The sequence below is a fragment of the Aptenodytes forsteri genome, unplaced genomic scaffold (assembly GCF_000699145.1).
Source record: "Aptenodytes forsteri isolate BGI_AS27 unplaced genomic scaffold, ASM69914v1 Scaffold34, whole genome shotgun sequence".
NCBI classification, from domain to species: Eukaryota; Metazoa; Chordata; class Aves; order Sphenisciformes; family Spheniscidae; genus Aptenodytes; species Aptenodytes forsteri.
Genome location: NW_008795038.1, coordinates 51,596 through 56,544, shown reverse-complemented (window position 1 = coordinate 56,544; position 4,949 = coordinate 51,596).

The following is a 4,949-nucleotide window of genomic DNA, read 5'->3' as shown; positions in this document are numbered from 1 at the left end:
GGTGCTGCCAAGCTGTGAACCTGCTGCCTGCACCGTCAGTGCTGCCGGGCTCTGGGACCTGCTGCCTGCACCGTCAGTGCTGCCGGGCTCTGGGACCTGCTGCCTGCACCGTCAGTGCTGCCGGGCTCTGGGACCTGCTGCCTGCACCGTCAGTGCTGCCGGGCTCTGGGACCTGCTGCCTGCACACCTTCCCTCCGCTCGCACTTTGTATTCAGTTGCTGCCTCTGAGCACTGTCTGAGTTTGGGCTCCACAGATCTGCAGGGCAGGCTCATGTCGATGGCGTCTGTTGAACATCTCACAAACCACCCCAGCTCAGGAGCACGTCCGCCTGCCACGGGAGCGCCTGGTGTGTGCCCAGGGCCCGCTCCTAGGGTGGACTGAGCAGGACGAGGCGGCTTAGGGGCTGCGGATCCCCTCTCTCATGCATGTGCAGATTGCTTCCCCGCTTTCCTCCATCCTTTGTGTCCACAGAGCATTCCCTCCTGGTGCCGAGGAACAGGACTGGGTGGGAAGGCGGCTGCCTGTGTCTTGAACCTCTGAGGCAGGTTCCTGTGGGTCGATGGGTGGGTTTTCATTGAGCGAGGACTTTGCTGAAGGGGAGGCTAGAGGCTGTCTGGGTGAGATCTGAAACCAAGGTCCCGATGCTGCGAGCCGTGCTGGTGGCCATTCTTCCCAGGAGCTGCCAGTGCCGATGAAGACGCTGTTGCCGGCAGCGCTGGCTCACGGGCCGGCTTCCTGCCTGCCACAGTTGTGCAACACAGCTGATTAGGAGGCTGCTGTTCCACCCCAGAAGTGACTGCACTTGGTGGTGGGGAGTTTACTGTGTGAGATAAGGTGCAAGTGCCCGGCCCTGCTGGTGTACGGCCCAGCACGGGCGTTGTCGGATGCAGCCCATTAGCAGGAGAGTTCAGCGGGGAGCGATTCTGCGAGCAGCCTCTCGCTGCTTCCCAGAATTGCCTGGAAGATGTCCTGGGTCATCTATCAGCATCAGAAATTACCCGCTCACCATGCCGTGGCGGCCGCAGGGTGGTGCGCAGGATGGGCGGCACAGCCACCTCCAAATCCCCGCTGCTGTCTCTGTTGCAGGGGCATCGCGATCTGCAGCTCTCCCGAAGCCCTTTAGCTCTGTTGTTTTTGCAGAGGGTGGTCTGCCGAGGCCTCGGCATGGTGGGAGCCCAATAGGGAGGCTCTTGCTGGTGGGATTGTGCTGACACCAGTGTCTGCCCCGCGATACGCGGCCCCGCTCCAGCCGTCTGCCTCAGCAGAGAGCAAATCCCGGGGCGAGCAGCTGGTGGCACAGATGTGGGCTCCCCCCACTCCTGCCAGGGTGCGGGGCCGTGCTCTCACCCCCTTCTCAGCATCTCCCCGTGGAGACGGCGGTGAGACCTAACCCATCCCTAGACTGGAGCTTACCGAGCACGGTGGTGCGGATGCAAACGCCGCTGGACAGTGGGGCAGCAGTGTCGTGGTAGGGAACCGTCCTGGCTGCTCCTGCCCCGCTGAAGCTGCAGCACCGGTGAGCAGCCTGCTGCGGGGAGCACGATCCCGTCCTGGCACCGTGTCCTGAGCTGGGCCCCGTCTCTGCTCAGGCCCAGCCCCGGGGTGAGGGGGATTGGGCAGTGCTGGTAATCCTGCTGCACCCGGGGGATTACTGCTCGCTCTGGCCTGGGGGATTAAGGGATTTCTCTAAGCGGGGCTGATGCAGCCTCCCGCAAAGCAGCTTGTGCCTGGGGGGCCTTGCTGTCTGGGGCGGGATGGACGGTGCCAGGAGGTGGGGTGGGCTGTGTGAGGTGCGGGAGATCCCCGAAGGGGGGTGGGCTCTCAGGTCCCCCAGCAGGCTGGGGGGATCCCTGCCCTCTCCCCACTGCCAGCCCACACAGCCCTGGTTTGCAGGCAGGCCCTGGCAGGCCCTTGGCGTGGGCTCAGCTGTTTCGGAGGCAACCCGGGACTGTGGCGTGCACCTCTGCACCGAGGGGACCGGGGCTGGGGGGGATGCTGCCGGGGGAGCTGCCAGTGACGGAACAGCCCCTTCCCTGGCATGGTGCAGGGGTGAGCCGGGGCGAGTCGCTGGGTCCGGCTGGCGGAGCGGCTCTTCCACAGAGCTCTGGGGCTCCCAGGATGAAGACACGGGGATGGTGCACAGATGGCACTGGGCTTGGAGAGCAGAGCCAGGGGCTGGGGCCGGCGGGGCTCGGGTAGCGCAGTGTTGGGCAGAGGAAATCAGCCAATTCCTCTCCTGAGATGTTCGGGAGCAGAGGACAATAAGGCACATTGCTGACACTCAGCAATTACATGTCAGGGATGCAGCAGGGCCCGCATGTCCCCGAGTGGTCGTTTCAGCCTGTCTGTGCGCTGGGCCATCGTGTCAGGTTTGGGGTCGGACACTTCTGCTCTGGGTCCGAGGGAGGGGGGAGACTGGTGGGGGGAGGCAGCTCTCCAGGGCCCCACTTTCTGGCAGGCAGAGGATCGGGGCCAAGAGCCCCGGTTAGCATAACCCTAGGTTGTTTGTGAACACCCCACCTTGCCCAGGCAGGGTTTGAAGGTCGAGGCGGGTGTCTGGGTCGCTCAGCCCAGGAGGTGCCGCCTGGCCCTGCTGCAAGCTGGCTGGAGCACCTGCAGGTGCTCTTGCTGCATGGGGCTTTCTCTGGCTGCTGGTCTGGGCCCTGGGCAGGCACTCGCCACACCATGTGCCTGGCTCAGCCCCACGTCCCCCCGGCCCCTCTTGCCTGCTCTTGTGCCTCCTGGCTGCCAAAGGCCCCCGGCGATGTGGCAACCACTGCCTCGGCCCCAGGGAAAGGGGAAGTGGTGCCAAAACCAGAAGGTTGGTCATGTCAGCGGTGAGCACCTGGCTGCCCTCACAGCCCCATGAGCTGCTCTTCTCCTCCGCCTTTCCTCCTGTCGGCAGCTGTGCTGCTCCTGGGAGCGAGGGTCCCTCCTGCCCCGCACCCTCCTGCCTTCAAGGGCAGCTTTCTCCCAGGGTGCCCTTCCCCGCTGCCTGCCCCGTCAGGGCTCCTGCCTGCCCAGCTCAGGTTTCTCCTTGCTCAGCGTGTCCCAGTGCTTGCCGGTGCAGGCGAGTGGAGCTTGCTGGCTCCTGGCAGCCGAGAGCCGGCAGCCGGGCTGTCCACAGGATGCCGCCTCGTGCCCCGACAGGCTCTGGGGTTTGTTACTCATGGCTGTGCCCTGTGCTTGGGGATCAGTCCTGCTTTGAGGGAAAGAGCTGTCTGTCCGGTTTGGGTTCACTTGGTGCCTTGTGGGGCTGGGGGGATGCAGGTGCAGCAGGGCTGGGGGGCAGGAGGGCTGTGCCTTCCCCCCAGCTCCACAGCTGGCCCCAAGGCCGGGATCCGGGGGCAGGACTCCCCCCCAGTTCCTGCTGCAGGACCCCCCCAGCGCCCTGGGACCGCAGCAGAGCGGGAGGCACCTCCATTGCTGCCGGGGCATGCCCAGAGCTCAGCCGTCTGACCAGCATTGCCGGGGGGCTGGCAGAAGGTGCAGCGGGCCTGCCCGTGCATGGCGTGTGGGGCAGGCTCAGCCTGTCGGGGCTGTGCCGGGATCAGTGCCCGGGCCCTGCACCCCACAAGTGGGGGCCGTGGCGGCACCCCCCACGCCTCGCCAGAGCCGTGTTGTGTCTCTTGGTGCACCTTCCTTTATGCAGTGCTGGTTGTTTCTTTTATGCAGTTCTGGTTGCTACGCCACCGCCGGCTCCCGATGCTTAACGCTCTAATACTGAGGGATAAAACCGCTCTAAAAATACCCCACTGCTGGCCCCCCGCGGGGGCAAGGGGGCTGCTGGGGGGCAGGCAGCCTGGGGCGGGGGGGCTGCTGGGGAGTTCCTCCTGCAGCTGGAGCTCCCCTGCCAGAGCCGCCTTCCCCGGCTCTAGCCAGAGCAGGGAGTCCTCCGGCTCCCCTGCCTGCACCCTGCCCGCAGGCCCCGGCACCGGGGAGCCTGCTGCTCAGCCACACGGCACCTGCCAGGCCTGTGCCTGCTCCTGCCTGCCCCGTCGGAGCTGGGGGCGTCCTGCGCGGGACCTCCGCAGCATGGGGACAGTCAGCGAGCTCTGTGCCTCCAGTTTCCAGGCCTTCCTCTGCCCCTCGGTGGCCGCCAAGGCAGGTAGGCGCTTCGTGCCCTCCTCTCTGCTCGCCGCAGGGTTCCTGTCCCCCCAGCAGACGTGGCAGTGCCCGCAGCTCCAGCTCCATATGGCTCCTGCTGACAGTGGCACAGAGAGTCCTTGCCGTCTTGCCACCTCCTTCCCCCGTGCACTGCCGGCCTCCCCAGGCTCGGGCATCTGCAAGCGCTGAGCCCCAGAAGGATGGCCGGGCATCGGGCTGCCTCACATGGCATTACCCTTCACCGGTGCCGGGTGCTACGCTGGGACAGGGGGTGCTCGGGAGCCGGCGGCAGTAGCTGGGAGGGTGCATGCAGCCCGGTGTGGCTGCGGCAGGTCCTGTCCCAGCCCCTCACTCTCCTGCCCTGGGTGGTGCGTGAGCGCTTGGCCGCCCTCGCCGCTGCAAGTGCATGTGGCTGCAAGGGTAGCTCGGGGCGATGCTCTCCAAATCGAAATCTGTGCAGGGCAGCCCAATGCCTGCTGCATTGGGGCTGCTGTTGTGGGCTGGCCGCCTGTGGGGGCTGCTGTTGTGGGCTGGCTGCCCGTGTGAGCTGCTGCTGTCTGTGGGTTCCTGCCCGAGCGTGGGACCAGGGGTGGCTGTGCTGTGGGGCATGGGGCTGCGAGACCTCCTCTGGCCAGCCTTGCACAGTGCTGGCAGCTGAGGCCGAGCAGCAGCGGGTTCTGTTCTGCCTGAGGCCCAGCATGGTGAACGGTGCAGAGAGCAAGTGAGGTGCCTGCCAGGTGACACCTCCGGCACCTGCATGGTGCTCTGTGCGTGTAGATATGGCTGAGCCGGTGCTCACCCGGCCACACCGTGGGCCGGATTTCTGTGCGTGGGGAGTGCA